Source organism: Oreochromis niloticus, linkage group LG16 (genome assembly GCF_001858045.2).
Source record: "Oreochromis niloticus isolate F11D_XX linkage group LG16, O_niloticus_UMD_NMBU, whole genome shotgun sequence".
NCBI lineage: Eukaryota > Metazoa > Chordata > Actinopteri > Cichliformes > Cichlidae > Oreochromis > Oreochromis niloticus.
The window spans coordinates 25,593,340-25,612,248 of NC_031987.2; positions in this window are offsets into that span (position 1 = coordinate 25,593,340).

The window sequence follows — 18,909 nt, forward strand, 5'->3', positions numbered from 1 at the left end:
ATCAAAACTCCAGAAAAGTATCAGGTTTTCCTTCTGAACACATTTCTTAGTAGCTGTTTAAAATTTGAACATCTTAAGGCAAGGCAGAGAGATATTTAAAGAACACTTGGCCACTGATGAGGTGTGTGACGTCGCCAATATAAACTAAGGCCTCAGGCGTATATACTTGAGAGAGGGGTTTCAAGTGTGGGCCTCTGTAGGACTGTGAGATGAATCCAAAGGTTTCGTGAATTGCATAAAAAGCAGAGACAAAAGAAAAATGGTTCTGCACTCCAATTTCTTTCTTAGAATATATTTGTCTTCTGATTCATTTTATGATTAAATGAATTATTTAACCATTTGAAAAATAAAGAGTCATCTTTGGTTGAACTAATAATAATAATACTAATATTGCTACGAAGAAAAAAATTAAACGAAAAGGAATGACTCTTAATGCTGCAGCTAAACTCTCAGCTATAAATCTGTAGCCACTGATAGCATGTTAGCTTGCTGACATTAGAATTTATCTGAAAGCATCACCTTAGCAAAATACAGGCAAACACAGAGCTAGCAAATCTAGAAAAAGAACTACACTTTATATGAGTCTTATTACCTAACATATGCTGCTTTAATTGCGGTGTGGATTTTGTGCTATGAGCACACTTGTTGGCAAATGCAGTGGTCTGATTGTTCAGATCTAATTATTTGAATGCGAAAAATCTGACAAAACGAGCTTGATTCGAAAAATAAATGTTGAAAATTCATCTTGCAAAATTACTCGGTCGGTGTGGATGCCTGCATTAAGACTAGGTCAGTCCCCAAAATATTTTTAATGAACATAATATTTGCACGGATGTTACTCTTTTGCTGTGTAAAGGCCTTCACAATTAAATGCTTGCTCACATTTCTGCAACCCCTCTATTTTTTGTCTTGCATTAAAACTGCATCAGTAAGCTCGGCCTTCAGTCCTGATTATCTGTGGTATCACAAGAATCTACAGTCTGTGTGAGAAGCACAGTCACAATAAATTTTTCACCAGAGCTAATATATTTTAACTCGTGCAAATGTGGATTCCCCTCTATTTGTGTTGTGTGGTCTAAATTCTTGTCAAATCACCTCAATGCAGACTCTGTATGTAAGTGTGCCCTGCAAAACCTTCCCTTTGCATTATGTAAAAAAAGAGAAAACAAATTAAAGTTGAACTTTTCATGTCCTTTCATCTCCTGTTTGTCTGTGCAAAGTTTAGCACTTAGAAATTTTTCCCTCACTATTCATATAAATATTGGCTTAAGCTGTCTGTCAGACACATGGCTTTGTTTAACAATGAAACAAAGCACTAAATAATATTTATCAGTACTGAAAGCTTCATCACCAAATACAAAATTGTTATGTGACTATAAAAGCTCACCATGCTTTCTGTATGAAGATGAAGCACTGCAGCTAAATTCCAGACATGTTCCCTCATTGATCCTGCCAGCTCTTCTGTGCGGTGTCTTCACTCATTTTGCCGTGTTAAATTGAGTGCTGTAACATAAAGGTCAGAGGTCAAACCCTCAGGATGCTAAACAGCCTCGTGCAGCTGCTGCTCCCTTCGACCCGGGGACCCTGATGAAAAGGCCCAGAGGATGGAGACCAAAAGGGGGACAACAAAGCACGGAGAGGGCAGAGAGGAGTGACTGATAATAAATCAGCAATGCGTGTTCAAACACAAAAAAACATAAAACATTGTGATCATGTACACAATAACACAGATGCGCTTTAAAATGATCATTTTCTCTCCAGTTAGGCCTCCAATCATCGCTCAGTGTGCAGAAGGTACCCGAGCTTTTCAAAAACGCTCCTCTTGAACAGATGTACCCTGCCTCTCAATGGAGACCAAAACAGTGTTTTTTAATGCATGTTCATATCACATGAGAGGAGTGGATTATAAAGTACAAAGCAAAAACTGAATAGGGTTTAATAAGTTTTTAATATATATTTGCAGTACTGTGCCTACAGCCATCTGTAAAACACAATAGAGGTGCCATTTTTCAGCTTGACAATGGCAAACACAGTGACAATGCAGGTAAGAGCTTTCCTTATTAGTAAAAAAAACACACAATGGAACACGATCAGTCACGGATTGGCCTCCACAGAGCCTGAACCTCAACATTATTGAAGCAGTGTGGCAGCATCTTGACAGAAAACTGAATATAAAGGAGCAAACATGTCCTTGTGCCTCAGTACGGTTACAAGTAACCATTGGTAACAGGATACTGAGAGGCAGGGATAAATCAATCGTACTCTGGAGCAGACCAACAGTTATATATGCAGCAGATGTGCGGGGAAACATAAGTTACAGAGAAAGGTGGAGACACACTGAGGACATCTGCTGGACAGGTGGAGAATGGAATATGTGTCTGGTTACACCATGACAACTTCTGGCAGCAGGTATTCTCCAGTCATGAAAAGTATCTACCAGCAGGTTATTGAAATACAAGTCAGTGTTGGGAGAAGACTAATCCTAGACTGGAATCAAACTTTGAGCTGGGACAACAGTCGGCCGTGCAGGGCCGACCCATAAGGAAGTATTTTATCTGTTTGTTATCTGGACCATTTTCTACAAGGGCAAAACACGAGTAATAGGTTTGCTCCTCATTCAAAGATACAAGGATAAGCATTGATCTGATCATATCAAACTTGTCTCTATAAAACTCTTATTACTGGAAGTGAAGGAAATGTGGATTTGACATCATACGTTTGGAAGAAAGACATAAAGTGTGGACGGGATGGAGAATTTCTATTTCCAGCTGATTAAAATTAGTCTTCTCGTAACAAAAGAACATCATGCTACGCTGCTTTTTCGACAGCTGCATGTCTGAAATGCTAACACCAAAGCATCTGTGAGAGGAGGCCTCTCCAGACTGTCAGAGAAGGATTTTCTGCTAAAAGTCTCCAACGTTAGAGCAGCTCCACCACATGTAAGTGAGTGATACCGGCATCAATCTGCATCATCCATGCCTTAAAACTTAACCGAGTAAAGTGACTGGCATTAATCATGCTTTAGCTGCCAGAAACAAATATTCTATGGAATATAAATGGCATACTGTATATTGTCCGTCAGCATTTACGGATATGTTGCTATGAAGATTTTGAAACTTTGCACATTTTCTCATTATATTGATTATATAAAAAAACAGTTCAGGCAGCATCATCACTTCTTGCAAACTAAGAGCACAGAGATGTAATTTCCATAAAACAGAGCTGACAACAGTGGAGCAGAGACATGAATGCACAGCTCCAATAAGGAGAGGCACAATATAATAATGCAGTCTAAATGATATTAAAGTAATTGATTTTAGTGTCCAGATTTCCTGCTGTAGTGCTTTATATTCTTAAATAAGAAAAACACAAACATGCATAAATCTTTGTTGATTTTAGCCAAAAACTGTGACTCTTAAGAAACAAAATATAAAAATGCATGAACATCCTACAAGCTTTGGTTGAAAGCCCTTGTAGCTCTGATGGTACAGCAAACTTTAATGGAGCAGTTTAAAGAGAGAAGTTTCTTCATCTCTTCTTAGCCTCTCATCCAACACAGGGCTATACTGGAGCTGGAGCCTAGCTCAGCTGACTTGCACTCTGAAACGTTTTGCCAGCAGTGCTAACCACTGCACCTCTGTCTCTCCTATGTCCCTATCAGATTACATAACATTTTTCTCTGCTACCATGGTTACTGCATCAGATTATGTGATTTTAGGGCCATTTAATGTTGCTTTTTTGACTGACAGGCATGGCACATTCTTCATTGTTCCCCGATCAACCATATGGAGTGCTATAAGTCGTGGATTGGCCTCCCCACAGTCTGAACCTTAGCATTATTGTGGGATCTTCTTGACAGAGAACAGTACAGAGTGTCCCCCAAGAGGCCCAGAGTACTATTTTGTGAAAACTACTTGAAGAAATATTGACTTTCAAGCTCGTTAGAATTGTATAAAGTGTATAAATTGTATAAATTGTCTTATATACTTTATTATAGCACATATTTTAATACAATCCTACACCTATTTCCCATTTTCCAAGGAAAATGTAAAGAAACGAGGTGTAGCTCAAGACTTTTGCACATTTTAGTTTTGTATAGCAGTGAACTCGTGTGAGTGGCTTCAGCTGACCTGTATCTATTTCCCTTTAATTTACTCATATCTTTCAGCCCGACACTTGAGGCCAAACAGCTTGTCAGGCCACCAGTCTGTGCCCCAATGACCAGTCTGCTTTTAAATGTAACAACAGTTGACATGGTGTTTGCACTTGTTGCTCTACTCTGAATTAATGTGGGTGCTCATCCGTGACTTCAGTACTCGATTAAAGCTATAGGAATGCTTCACAGCTTTATATGTACCTTTCAAACCACAGTCCTCACCCAGCAGTGGAAGGCATGGAGTCAGAATGCAGAACAAGGTTACTGAGCTGCAGGAGCATCAGACTGGTAATTACTGAGGCAGCTACACAAATACACACGCATTCAGACACACACACACACACACACAGACATCCGACATCTGCAGGCAACTGGTGCCATGGCAGCTAGCAGCTAATTGGATCATTGTCTGCAAAGGAGAGAGGAGGAGCGAGGGATGAGGGAGGAAAAAAAGGGAAAAAAAAGAGTGGAAAGCAGGCAGGGGAGAGAAAACGAGATTAATGAGACCAACAGCTCTCAGAAGACTGCTGGGCAAGGTGAAACTCACCAGGGATAACAAGTGCTGTGGATTCATCTGTTTTCTACCAGTTATACGAAAAATAATTTATATATGATAGCCACGCACATCACCTGGTTTTCTGCTAAATATATGCGACATTTAATCATTCCGCTTGGTTTGATCCCAGAGAAGCGGCGAGCTAAAATACAACGAGATTACTGGCTGAGCGAAGAAATATGAGAATTTCACATGAAAAAATATGCAAATGCACCGTTACTTAAAAGCTCCACTAATCAATATTTTTCAGTGAATTGAGCAAAAGTGGCGATCAGATAATCCCACAGCTCAGTGTAGCTGTTCGGGCCTTTTTTGGCGAGTGCTTTAGGTTTTATGACACATTTACTGCTTCAGTCTCATAACGCTCGTCAACATTGTTTACGGCAACAGCAGGCAACTCTTTTCAGCAAACAAGCTCTGTTAAGCCCACTACTTTCTGTCCAGCGCCAAACAAACAAACAAATAAAAGCCTATTGAATGGCCATAGCATTCGTGTACATACCGCCATATCGTCCACCAACCAGCAGGCTCAGTGGGCAGTTATTACCTCATAAAATGGGTAGTGAGAAAAGCAAGAGGAGAAAAAAACAGAGGACAGGGAAAAAGCAAGATAGTGGTGAGTGGAGCAGATAATAACAACTAAATACAATACTAAATGCTTTTAGTCCAACCTTAACTGTGACAGAGACACTTGGATAAAGTTGAACTTGAATAAACTAATTCCTTTGTTTGTTTAGCATTAGTTAACTCAGATAATGTGTCCAGCTCTTCTGACCATGACTGATTGAGAGTCAGAGTTGGGGCACCAACACTCAACCAGCTAGCTAGCTACAGTATTAACACTTCATAACCAGCCAACTTGGTGTTGGGTGTTATAATTCAATTCAATTCAAGTGCCAAATTGCAACAACAGCTGCCTCAGTGTGCTTCATATTGTAAGGTAAAGACTCTACAATAATACAGAGAAATCCCCAACAATCAGACAACCCCATATAAGCAACTACTTGGCAACAGTGGGAAGGAAAAGCTCCCCTTTAAACAGGAAGAAACCTCCAGGAGAACCAGGCTCAGGCAGGGGCGGCCACCTACGGCCACCAAATTAAACATGGCCTCTGCCATTTATAGAGTAATATTTTCATAGTTGTTATTTTTGTTGCTTGTCAGATTGTTTATAACATGATAGTGATTAGCGCACATCAGGGAGTGCCCCCTGGAGGTTTTGTTCGGTACTGACACTCTGTAAGTAACACTGAATTGAGATAAACCTTCATTTAAAGGCTACACTGATTATAAATATTTTCCGGCCAGACTTCACTAACAAAACTTCAAATGAGTCATTTTATAATCTTTCTGCTTAAAAAATCTAATCCAAATGACATATTGAAATTCACTCACCAGACAATTTATTTATACTGGATTGAGATGTGGTGACTTTGGAGGACATCTACAGTAAACTCATTGTCATGTCCTAGAACCCAGTTTGACATGATCTGAGAGCAGTGACATGCTGCGTTATCCTGTTGAAAGCAGATGGGTGCACTGTGGTTGTAAAGGAATGGTCATAGTCAGCCTACCAACAATACTCAAGTAGGCTGTGAAAACAATGCTCAGTTTGTACAAAGGGGCCCAAAGCTTGCCCCCACGCAATCACCCTACCAGCATCAGCCCGAGCCACTGATACAAGGCATTATGGATTCATGCTTTCATGCTGTTTACACCCAGTTCTGACCCTGCCATCCAAATGTTTGAGTAGAAATTGAGGCTTATCAGACCAGGCAACGTTTTTCCAAACTTCTGTGGTCCAGTGTGAGTCAGTGCAAACTATAGCATCAGTGTCCTGACAGTGGTGGTGCTGTATTCCTTCTGCTTCAGGGGTTGATTTGTTGTGCATTCAGAGATGCTCTTCAGCATATCTGGTTTGTTCTAAGTGCTTAAATTAGTTACTATTTCTTTTCTGTTAGATTAAAACAGTCTGATCGTCCTTTTCTGACCTCTGGCATCAGCCAACAGAACTGCTGCTCATTGGATAGTTTCTCTTTTTTGTCCACTTCTATGTAAATCCTGGAGATGGGCAGGAAAATCTGAGTAGAACAGCAATTTCTGACATTCTCAGATCTTTCTTCCTCATCCCAATGCTTGGTTTGAACACCAGCAGGTTGTCTACATGCTTAATTGCACTGACGAGCAGTTGAACATTCATACCAGACAAAATGACTGGTGAGTTTCTATTAAGGAGACAACTTTGGAGTTTCTGAAAGGTTTATACGAGCTACACTAACATCTTCATATTGCTAGTGTCCCTGTGTGTTTTCTCTTTTTGAACTGTCTGACATTCACAGGAGTCACCTTTGAGCAAGTAGTGTTCTTCATCAAAATCGTAAAGCAATGAGCCACAAACACGATGGCTATCATATTTTCTAGTCTCATAATACTGTTGTTTCTGGCAGTAAGAGGGACCAGTCTCACAGAAACTGTGGAAAGGGAAGCAGACAAAAAGCGGATTTTGACAAGTGAGGAGGAAATACCCACTGCAAGGGGAAATCATGCCCTTGTATGTAGCCTGTAAAGAGCTTATTTTGACTACAAGTGTTGATCTTTATTGTTAGTGAAAATAAGGGACAAATTAGTGTGTGTGTTTTTTTCTGGGAGCTGTAGGGGCAGTGTGACTCATATGGATCGTCTAGTGAGACAATGAGGCCCGCTGGAAGCTCCATTTGTGTGTGTGTGTGTGTGTGTGTGTGTGTGTGTGTTGCAGTGCTGATTGAGGGAATGTCACAGAGCACTGAGAAGGAACCAGGCCAACTGCCACCAGAGTGCTGGCGGTCAGCTTTGGACGGACTGTCACAGAGGCCCGCTTCTCTTCCACATTGCCTCCTTCTCCCTGTTGCTCTCCAAGCGCTAACAGCAAACTGTCTGGATGATCGGTGTGTAAGTGTGTGCACGTGTGCGTGTGTGTGTATGTGTGTTCACTGGCCTATATTTGACATCGGTATAGCCTTATAGCCAGATGGTAATGATGCCCCACTGGCCTCCATGTGGAAAAGAAACGCTGACACGTTGTGAGCGCTGTGGATGTGAAGCAACTATGAGCAGTGACAGGACCAAAGCTTCTGCTGTCACCGCTGGACACAGCAAGGACAGACGGACGGCACACACATGCACCAACAGCTCACACACTGACCGGACAATTAAACCGATATGTGTTTATTACTGTTGAAACTCCGTTAAACTAATTTTGTTAAAAAAAACAAAACTAAAACACAATATGCAAATCAAATAAATGTCTTGGAACTGAAAGCCTTGCTGCAAAGCTGTATCTCTGGTTCACAGGCCAGAGATGAATCAAGATGGTTAGCTTTCAGTTCCTGAAATGCTGACCTTAAAAAGGAAATGATGTTTAAACGTTTTCCCTTTAAAGTTGTGTCGCTCTGTTCTTGTAGTTTCTCATGAATTCTCTGCTCTGAGGTCGCACGAGGTCAGAAGCCTGACAGTCTTTGCTTTTAAATCCTGAGTCAACTTTAGAGAGTTAAAGGGCCACACTGATATTTGTTATGTTTTGAAATATGAATGAAGTTCCATTTCTTTACATCTGAATATGCATTTTGTATGTATTGCCCAGTGTATGTTTAGTAGTTCAAAAATCATTTGCACAAAGCAAAATTAAGATTTGTGCACATTTTTGTATTTGGGTCTCCTTATTTTGTTACTGTAAGTGATCGAGGAAGCAGGAATTCAGAACTGTATACAAGTTATTGGCATTATAAACTCTGATAATACTTCTCTTCTTTCTTGAAGTCTTGAAAATTACTTGTGTGCTCAACTTATATGTCATATTAGTAGGACTAATCTCTTCCTGTTTGTCTCTTGAGCAGACCGTACACAGTATTTTGCTGAAATAACAGTCTAGCAAAATAAAAAAGAACTCATTTGTTGAGTTAGTCCAGCTAAAGAGGGTTCTTTAAGATTTCACTTTTTTCAGTACCTTGCATCAGCCTTGATTATTCTGATGGAAAACAGTTGTGTTGTGGAGATTTGTGTTGTTGTGCTCTTTGTTCCAGTTCTATCAGAGCAGATCCTCCAATGCTGACCTGAGACCGGAGACCCTGACTCAGAAGCAGAGGATCATGTATGCATATGAACCGAATCGCTCTGTGTGTTTGTGTGTGGTAGAGCATGCTTCCTCTTCCTTTTCCTCTTCAGTGAGGGCCAACACACAGGAAGCACCAGGTGCAGAAAACAGACAAATGGACTCGCTCTTGCTCTCTCTCTCTCTCTCTCTCTCTCACACACACACACACGTACACACACACACACACACACACACACACACACACACACACACACACACACACACACACACACACACAGTGTTTAAAATCTGAACAAATTGTCAAACGGTTTGTCTTCCTTGAGTTTCCCTGTTAGACCAAAGAGCGGCTCCTTCTCCAGATTAACATACCTGTCCCACCTGTCCCCCCGCCGAGCTGGTCCTCCCTCTGTTGAGTCCTTTATCTGAGATCTCGCCACACCGACTCACCTGCCTGCTCGCCCTCCTACGACTCTGTTCACCAGACTCAATCAGACCAGCGGTCCCTTGTAAGAGTCCTCCGATCGATCAATTAAGCAATCACACATGCCTCAGACACGACACACAAAATCTGGAACATTCTTGTCTGTGGACTCACTTAGATTACCTTAACTTCTCTCTGTCAGTAACACCAGTCCCCGTAAACCAAACTGTCCTCTGGAATCCTGTTGTCCTGTTGCTGTTGTTAATAAATCCTCTGAACCTTGACTTGGTCTGCTTTGCATTTTGCTTTTGAGTCCACTTTGCTAACTGCCCTTTGGCACATGTTATCCTCTGCAGCTAGAAAATGTTGGCATGATGAGCTTCTAAAGCTCAAGCTTGTGAAACCAACTCTGTCTAGAAAGAAATGCCTGTTTCCCTTCAACCATCTTCCTGTGAGGAGAAACGGGTCCTTCAGTAGCTCTTTGGTTTCCTCTTTTTTTTTTACACTGTTTCAAGTTTGATGATTACAGACTGACAGAAGAGACACAAAGAGCTCGAGGCTTTTAACTGCACAGACAGGAGGAATTCACAGTGCTCTTTCAGGTCTTTTATCAAAGGCTAGAGTCTGATGAGAATCATTACCTTTTTGATTAAAGGAAAATTCCCGTGTTTCTTTAGAACCTACAGGCTCTAACCTCTGCAACAGCGCTAGCACCGAGTCCATTAGGGAAAGTAAAGCAAGCTGAGAATCGACAAGTCTTAAAGAAATCCTGGCCTTGGTGAAGAAGACTCTTCCCTTCAAAGCCCCACCATCATTAAAGTGATGTCCAGTGTTGTGCACACTGTGGCTACAGAGTGAGAGAGTTTCATTTCCATGATGGACCACAAGCTTCTGCTCAAATACAGTTATCGATTCAGCCGAAAGTACCACAGGGCACAGAACACTTTAGAATATAGTTTGTAAGTTTCTCAAATACAGTTTGGTGCTTATAGCAGAACGGGCAGTACCTTGTAAGTTTAGCTTGTTTTTGCTTTTTCAAGCAAATTTGTTTGTAGACAAATTTCACATTTTCACATGTTTTAGCTGATCTGCTGTGCAATGACGTCTATGTTTACACCAAATCTTAGCTGAACACAGTGTTTGCTCCACATGAACGTGCACGTTAAGTAAATTGGTGGCTATGAATTAGCAGCAGGAGTGAATGTAAGCCCGTTTGTCCACGTCAGCCCTGTGATGAAATCAAGGGCTGGACAGAGTGTACCAAAAATTGCTAAAGAACACTATATATTAGCAATTATAACTAATAACAATAATAATGTTACAGTTTTTATCTATTTATATCCAGTTAATCGTTATAGATGGTTTACAACTCAGTTATAAACTAGCTAGTACACATTATTAGTTATGATTTAGCTGTTTTTTGACAATAAGCTGGCAATTAAGTAATAAGGCATATCTTCATATTATCATCCTCTCCTCACTCCAACTGCTCCCGACAGATGGTTGCCCCTCCTTGAGCCTGGTTCTTGACATTTCTTCTTAAAAGGGAGTTTTTCCTTCTCATTGACACCAAAGTGCTTGCCTTAAAGGGGTCATATGATCGGTGTGGTTTTCTCTGTTTTCTTTGTATTATTGTGGGGTCTTACCTTACAATATAAAGTGCCTCGAGGCAATTTTATAAATAAAACTGAATTGAATTGAATGTTTACTGTGCTTTTAATTTCCAATGGTTGTTATGTGTTACTGCAGTTTATATGTCTGCAGTGGTCTAAATGTCGATGGTTTGAAACACTTGGAAAATAGGAATCAGAACACTTTAATAATCCCTGAGGAAATTAAGTTTTCTCAGGCATGCACTGCCGTTCCATGTAGTGTCCATTGCTATGTCCATTGGTAGGTTGCAATGATGTTTTGACCTCCAGATCTCAATGCCAGTCCATGAGAAAGCATTATGAATTGCATTACAGTCATTTAAGTTCTGATAAGCGTATATGTAGATAATCCACAGCTGCTGAGTAAAGTTACCACTTCTGCTGGCTATGGATTCATCTCCACAGAAAAACAAGGAATAAGAAACCACCCAGAAGACAGGAGAGAAGAGGAAGGAGGACAGGGTTTATTCTGGTAAACACTGTCTGAACTGATGTGCAGCGAGACGGAAGAGGAGAAAATAGAGGCTGTTGTTGAAGACAGCACCTCGCCCTCTTCCCTCTCTCTCCCTCTGTCTCTCTCTCTCTCTCTCTCTGGATCTTGGCATGCACTGAATAATTTAAAGCTTTACAGTACAGCCGGTGATAAAGTCAACCAAACAGCAGCAGCTCTGACTGAGACAGAGAAATGGAGGTAGAAACATCACTGCTCGATATTTGACTCTCTGTGATAAGCAGAACATGTCGCGCTCATCGTCTGCACAAAGAGGACAATTTCCAAGATTACTGTTCTAGATAAACCTGTAATGGCACCATATCAAATCTCAATTTTACCTTGTCATTCGCGGGAGCCTTATTTGAGCTGTGTGTTCAGCTTCTGGCTGTTCGTCCTGTGCAAGGTGGAAGGAGAAGAGTATAACAATACTGTGCAAATACAAAAATTAAAAATGAAATCTTTATATTTTTAATTCATTTTTAAAAATTTAAAGAAAAAAGAAAGATGAGGACACAAAATTACCTTGGGATTAAATGTAGGAAGAATTTTTTTGCTTTCACTGATGATGACTATAATTTTTAACTAATGTGGTTCGTATGTTTCCTGCACAGAAGACTGAGACCCTTTCAGACTGATGCTCCGGTGAGAGCAGACGCTCTGCAGTGAAAGAGCCCACAGGTTATCCTTTTTTTTCTTATTAAAAGTATTTTACTGTGGAAACCTTTAAGTTTCAGATAAAATTTAGGCCCCTTTACCGTGCATGTGAAAAATCCTCCGGTTGAAAGCTGCTTGCATTAACAGAAAACCTGTAAATTTAACTAAAAGAAATCAGAAATTAGCTAAAAAAAAAAGATCATTTTGCAGGAAACCAAAGACAACCTGGCCTTTCGAATGACATTCACGCACCATGTATGTGCGTGTGTTTAGGTGTGTGTCTCTGCAAGAGAGTGTGAGAGAGCTATTGAAGTGGAGTGAGGAGGAAGAAGAGACTGACAGGGAGACAGAGATTAGCAGTGATAGCAGGCTAATGTGTGTTTGACCTCCTGAGTGGCTGTAAGCAGCAGATAAGGTAAAGACTTGATTGCCTGTAGACCTCTGCAGACACTCACTGTAATTAGTTCATCTATCTGAACATGTAAAGACAGAATTTACACAGACCACTTCTCTCTGCTCCAGTGGCCCATGGGAGTACACACTCCTGACCTTTGGCCTCTGCATAGTTAGCCGCTAAAGTCTCAGAGAAGTTGTTTGACCCTTTTTTCCTCCCACTGTTAGCATCCTTATTATACAGGCACGCTTCCATATGTATGAAAGGAATAAATGGTGTTGCAAAAATCTAGAGAACACTTTTGTATCAGAATATAATGACTGGGCAAAACTCAAACCAAGAGACGAGCAGTTAGATGCTGTCAACCTTGACTCCTTCACCAAGCTTGTGTTTAAAACTTAGGAAGACAGAGTCACAGCTAATCAGAGTTCCCACCTTCAGAAGCTGGCAGGCGCTGTATTGAGTCTGGCAGCGAGAGATGAACCAGAGCACCAGGAGACCAATAGCAGAGAAACACACCTGTCCAAGGGCAACACAGTGGGAGCTCCGGGTTCATTTATTGACTGCAAACACTTTACAAGGGCAAGATACTCCTCCGCAGGCCAAAGGAGTATTTTATTAAACAAACTGTTAGTATAGCTTAGAAAAAGTTGGGTGGAATCGACCTCTAAAGTTTAAAGGTCAAACTGACCTTCAAGCTACAGAGCATCTGGTCAAAAGACTTTTACTAATGTTTCACATTATTTTTAACTATTAACTTTTAAAACTGTAAATGGACTGATATCGCTCACTGCCTATTACTGCCCACAACCCAGCTGTTTTTTTCTGCAGTTAATTCCATCTGCTCGCCAGTTGTTAATCTATGAAGAGTTAGTATCATCACGTGTTTCCAACAGTCCTGAAGAAAAAGGTAGAGCCCACAGAAACTTAAGCACTATTTAAAAAGTTGTGGTCAGTTCATCCTTTGCATTTCATGCCCCATAAAGACAACATATGACAACCTCCCCTGTACCCGAATTGATATGTTTTGACACCTCAGTATATATCACCAAAGATGTGGTTTAATAACCATCAGAATAGTTTCTGGTTTTTGCAGATGTAGCTGCATAAGCACAGTCCACCATCACTAACTTCTGATGCACACTCAGTCATTTGGTTCTATAAGCAGGCTTGAAATGTGACAGAAAGCACTCGAGGGCTTCAAGGGTTTCTCCTTAAGTTAAGCTAAGTTATGCTAAGTTAAGCTGTCTTTGGATTGGTTGCCCCTCCTAAACAGAAGGTTTGAAGAGCAGGTGGGCGGGTCTGCTGTGCTCACAGGCAGAGTTGTGTTCCAGTGATTAGGGCCACTTCCTTTGACGTCATTCCGATGCACAAGTAGAAAAAACAGTCAGATTTTTAAGATGTCGATGACTTTCAGAACATTATAAACGAGAGTACCTGATAAATATCATGGTTAGCAGTGTTCCACAGCTGGCCCAACATGTTTGTGCTTTAGTTCTGGTGAATATAGTTCTAGTATTTTATCTGTATTTTGTGTTGCTACCACCTGTTTCTGTGTGATGCACCTCAGTGTATGGATGAAAATTACTAATCAAGCTTTACCTGGTACAAGTGATGTTTGAGGTTTAATAGCTAAATGGCAGCTTCCACAGCAGACAGCGTCCTGTCACTGGTACTTCACACATCATTGTTTCTCTAGGCAAGAAGACCACTTGTCTGATTTCTGTGGTTTAGCAAAGAAAGCTGATAACCACAGTTCTGAGACCAAATATCTCGAAATGGGCTTTTAGGTTTTGTCAAGCTTAATGCAGGGAAACCCTGGCTATGTCAAACGTGCTTTGTAGTACAGTCTCTTACTTGTGGTTCCCGGGATATTTAAAAGTATTTTACTTGTGTTCTCTCCACTCAGTTGTTTTTGCTGTCTACATGTTTAATGCATTGAATCATTAGTTATTATTAATCTCTGGCTCTCTTCCACAGTGTGTCTTTTGTCCCGTCCATATTGTACAATATCTGTACAACACATGTATGATCCTCTTGCATCAGTCCTACTAATAGGATTGGTGGTATTTGTTTACTGAATGCAGCTGGACACAGTGGCAGGATGCACTGATTCCTGATCCTAAACAACATCCACATGTTACAAAGATCAGATTTAGCCACTGTGACATCACCCACTGGTTTCATACATTTTTCAGCCAGAGGTGATCATATTTCCACGAGAGGGTGGGCGATAAGTTATCAGCCAATTCATTATCGATTGTTTATAAGTTATACAAGTACAATACAAAAACACAAAGCTATTTTCGGCTGATCCCTTATTTACAAGGAGTCGCTAACACGGGCAGCTTTGCATATTTGATTTACACTAAAGCCCCAAGACATTTGTGTCTTCTTCTCACACCAAAGATCTTTCGAACTGCAGCAGAAACTTCTTGGGCTGATGGTACCTTGAAATAAGCCCCAGTATTTGTCAGATAATCCTATTAAAATGCTCCAAAGGCACCGACAGCACAAACAGCTTCAGAGACTCCAATTAGTGGAAGTGGGGTCTAGTAGACGCCAACAGGCTACAGCTGAATGTGTCGGGACACCTTCCAATCAAGTCAACCACACCTCTAACTCCAGTTTTCAGATGGATGAGCTATAACCCCCCCCCCCAAAAAAAATAACCCCTGTTTTTAAACCAGGTTGTAAACATGCTTTATAATATGAAGTTCAATATGGACTGACTAGCTTTGCCTGACAGACTTATGTCATTTGCGCTATAGTTTCTGGCATAGGCAGTGCCCTGACATGCCATGTGAAAAAAAGATGATCGGTTGAGGGTACATTCATTATAGCAGTCTCTTTGTGTGCTTTCTTTTTATGCTACAAGCTAGGCTAACAAGTCTCGGACCTGTCAGCCGAGCACACAGAAATGACATTTGTGCTAATATATTTTCATCAAACTCTGACCACGTAGGAAACGCTTACTTCAAAAATTTACAGCGTGTTTCCTTTTTGTTGAGCAATCAGAATTCACTTTCTCGTGTCACCAAGGCCGGTTTCTGTATAAACAAATGAAAACGAATGTCATGCTTCTTACTGCAGCTCCCATAATATGCATCAACACACTTACTCTGGCAAATTTCACACCAGGCTGACTCCTTTCTATTAGACTCCAGCTCTGAGACAAAGAGCTGAGAAACGCTGCAAAGCTTCAGTGCTAACATATTATTTAAGGAGACAAGCATGCAGCGTGGTAGAGAACTGTAACTACTGTCTGTCGCTAAAAGTTCATAACTAACTCAATTTGCAAGCATTACCTGTATGAACATCTTTGAAATCACAGCCACAGTCTTCGAGACACAGTTTTGACCATGGCTACAAAGTAAAATAGAACTTTATTATATTAATATTATTGAAATAAAAACAAAAAAACTTGTGTATTCCCTGCATCTCAGTCATTGCTTAGTTGGAATGGAGCAGATATGAGGGGCAAGAAGACGGCACATTTTGAGGTTGACTAAGAGCGTTGTGCAAGTTCAGTTGACTCGTATCTTTTCATTACCTAACTTCACTAATCCGAACAACTGCAATCACTCTAAGTGGTGTCATGGCGGTCTTTACCAACTCATTAGGAAAATGAAGGGTTTCTAAATCATGTAAAAAAAAAGCCATTGGGTCTATATGACCAATCATAAAGGCTGACAAGCATACATGCTTCATCTCTCTTCATTCTTTACTGTCATTGCACGGTCACACTTTGTACATCAGTACAATGAAGCTGGGGTATTGTCCCACATCGGTGCTCAAAAATGCAAGCAAATGACAATAAATAAATACTATGTATACAGAGTAGTTCATAACATTATCATCATAATTACAAGTCTGTTTGTTGACAGTGAGACAGTTCATACTTTCACTTGCAAGCCAGGCAACATTCATCGGTCTATGAGTAATAAACAGTAAATCAAGTAAAAGTAGGTAAAAGTAAATAAAAAATAGTGATTCACACTGGTAAGTAAGGAAAAAAAATGTATGTTCAAAGTTCAAAACGTGCTTTGAAATGTTGCTTGCTTATAAAGATTAGAATCTAGATCTCATACTGCCTACAGTTAGTTGTGAAGTAAAGCCAAAGGTGTGTGTGTAGCTTTGTACACCAAAATCCTTGGATCTTTGTGAATTATGCCGCCTTTTTCCAAAAAAATCAAACAACCAAACAAACAGCAAAACCCTGGCAGGTCAGTAGGCAGTGCTTTTATACAACCTGGCGTAATATCGCAGATTTAACATGTTTTAGAACAGGGTGAGACCTGGTCTAATTACACTGGCTCTTTATATAAAGAACAAAAAAACACATACACATCAGATTTTTCTGCCTGTTATGATTTAAGTTCTGTGTCATTACAGGAATTGATGACACACTGGTTTTACTTGAAGTGGGAGCTAAAAAGAAGGGTGTGGCGATCTCGGGCAGTGTTTCTTCCACATTCTGTGAAGTGTTTCCGTTGCCTCGTCCTCACAGTATAACAGTAATAACAGCTACTCCTTGTTGCTGAACCTCTCATTTTCAATCTAAATACTTACATAGCAGTGTTGCTTGCCAGATCTTCTTTCTGCTGCACTAAAGTGGCCAGAGGTTGGACAGCAATTGCTGGTCTGTCAGTACTAGACAGCGTATAAAGCTAGCATTTGAGCAGCAGTGAAACATAACATTGAAAGTAAACTAAAGGTTTTGGATAATTGTGCAATACTGAGTGACGTTCCTAAGCATGATGAGTTACTTAAACTCAGCATGCTTTTTTTTAAAATTAAAAATGCACTTGCATTCATACTATTTCAGCTTGTTTTCCACCATCATGAATAATTTTAAATCTGCTGCTGTTGTTCTGTGCACAGCTGTTGTGATGATTTCCTCTTTTAGTACAAAGCAGCATTATACTGGGTGGCTGCTGGTGGGCAGTTGGGTCTAAGAGTCACTTAAATGAGCTGACACGGTCCTTCTGGGAGATAAGTATAGAGCGTGCTATGGGGCAATTCACCACATTTCTGTTTATTTCTGCTGTTAAGAAAGGCTGATGGTTGCTGTTTCTGTAAACACTACACCACCACTACACGGGCTAATGCTGCTGAATAAGATTATAAACAGCTCGCTCGCCTCCCTTCCCCACCTCTGACAAGAAGTGAATAAGCTTGCAAAACTTCAAAATGCCCACACTAATCAGCATTGTGAATTCCCATTTTCAGCCAACACAGCCCACTGCTGAGAAATGATAATAATCCTCCGTGTTGGCTCCGCTGAGATGTCTTCATCGTCAGTGCTCTGTAAGCAAAGAAAACATGGGCAAATGTAAAAGTGCCAAGTCTGTATTTACAGTAAAAGACCTGTTAAGATGATTTAAATCCAAGGAATGAGCGTCAAGTCTGTCCTGCCAGGAAAATACAATCACACTTTGGTCCCTTTTAATTAGTTAACTGGCAATTTCTATGTAAGAGGACAAACTAACAGAGCAGATATGCTTTCTATGAGCACCGTATCTTCTGCTTAATTGATCCCTAGTTAGCCATTAATTATTTGATTACCTCATTTAGTCCGCATGACATCAGTTTGTGTCAGCTCAGTCACTGACAAGTTAGCTCTAATTAAAAACCATGAAGCCATTTACCAGGAGGGGCGCAATAGATATTCATGAGATTGTTTTAATTTGTAATAAAGAGCGAAATTATCACCAGTGTTGAGACTATGAGCTGTTCTGTCGCAGCTACGTGCCATTGTTCCTCCATACGTCTGTGCTCTCGCCTGCGGCCTGACAGGATGTGTCCATCTGCCTTAAATGACCATTACGCAGGAGTAATGTGCTACCATGTTACTCATAATTACATCTGGCTGGCCACACCGGGGTGATTTCAGTCATTTTGTAGAAAATTTTTTCTTTTTTGCCTGCCTTGTCAAAGTGCTCTGGAACCGAACCCTTTAACAGAAGAGGATTTCGCTGGTTTTTACATCTGCATTGAGCTTTATGGGGTACATAATATGGAAATCTCAAGAGTTATATTGGAGAAATGATGTTTATTTCAAAGTAAAAGGAAATCATCCCACACCTGCACTGCAAATGTGAAAGCCAGATTCAGACTATGAAAAAAGGTGACTGAAATCCAACAGACCCAGAGCGGCCCAGGGGCATCCTGTACCAGGGGATTTTATTTTTCCTGCAAGCTAAAATTAAATAAGAAACGTCTGTTTGATTCTCTTAAGGATGGATGGATGGCTGTTGTTTCCTCGGTCGGTTCGTTAGAATCTGCTGCTGAGCAGTCACAGACTGAAAGAGTTTCCAGAGAGAAAAATTATTATTCACAAACGTTTCTGACATTATCAAGGAACAGCTTTTCTGCACTGTGGTACATTGTGTTGGATTTTCCTTCAACTGATCGGGAAAAACGAGGTTTAAAGACATCATACCGAGTTTTTAGAAAAACTGTGATGAAATATTTTTTTGTTTTCTCCTAT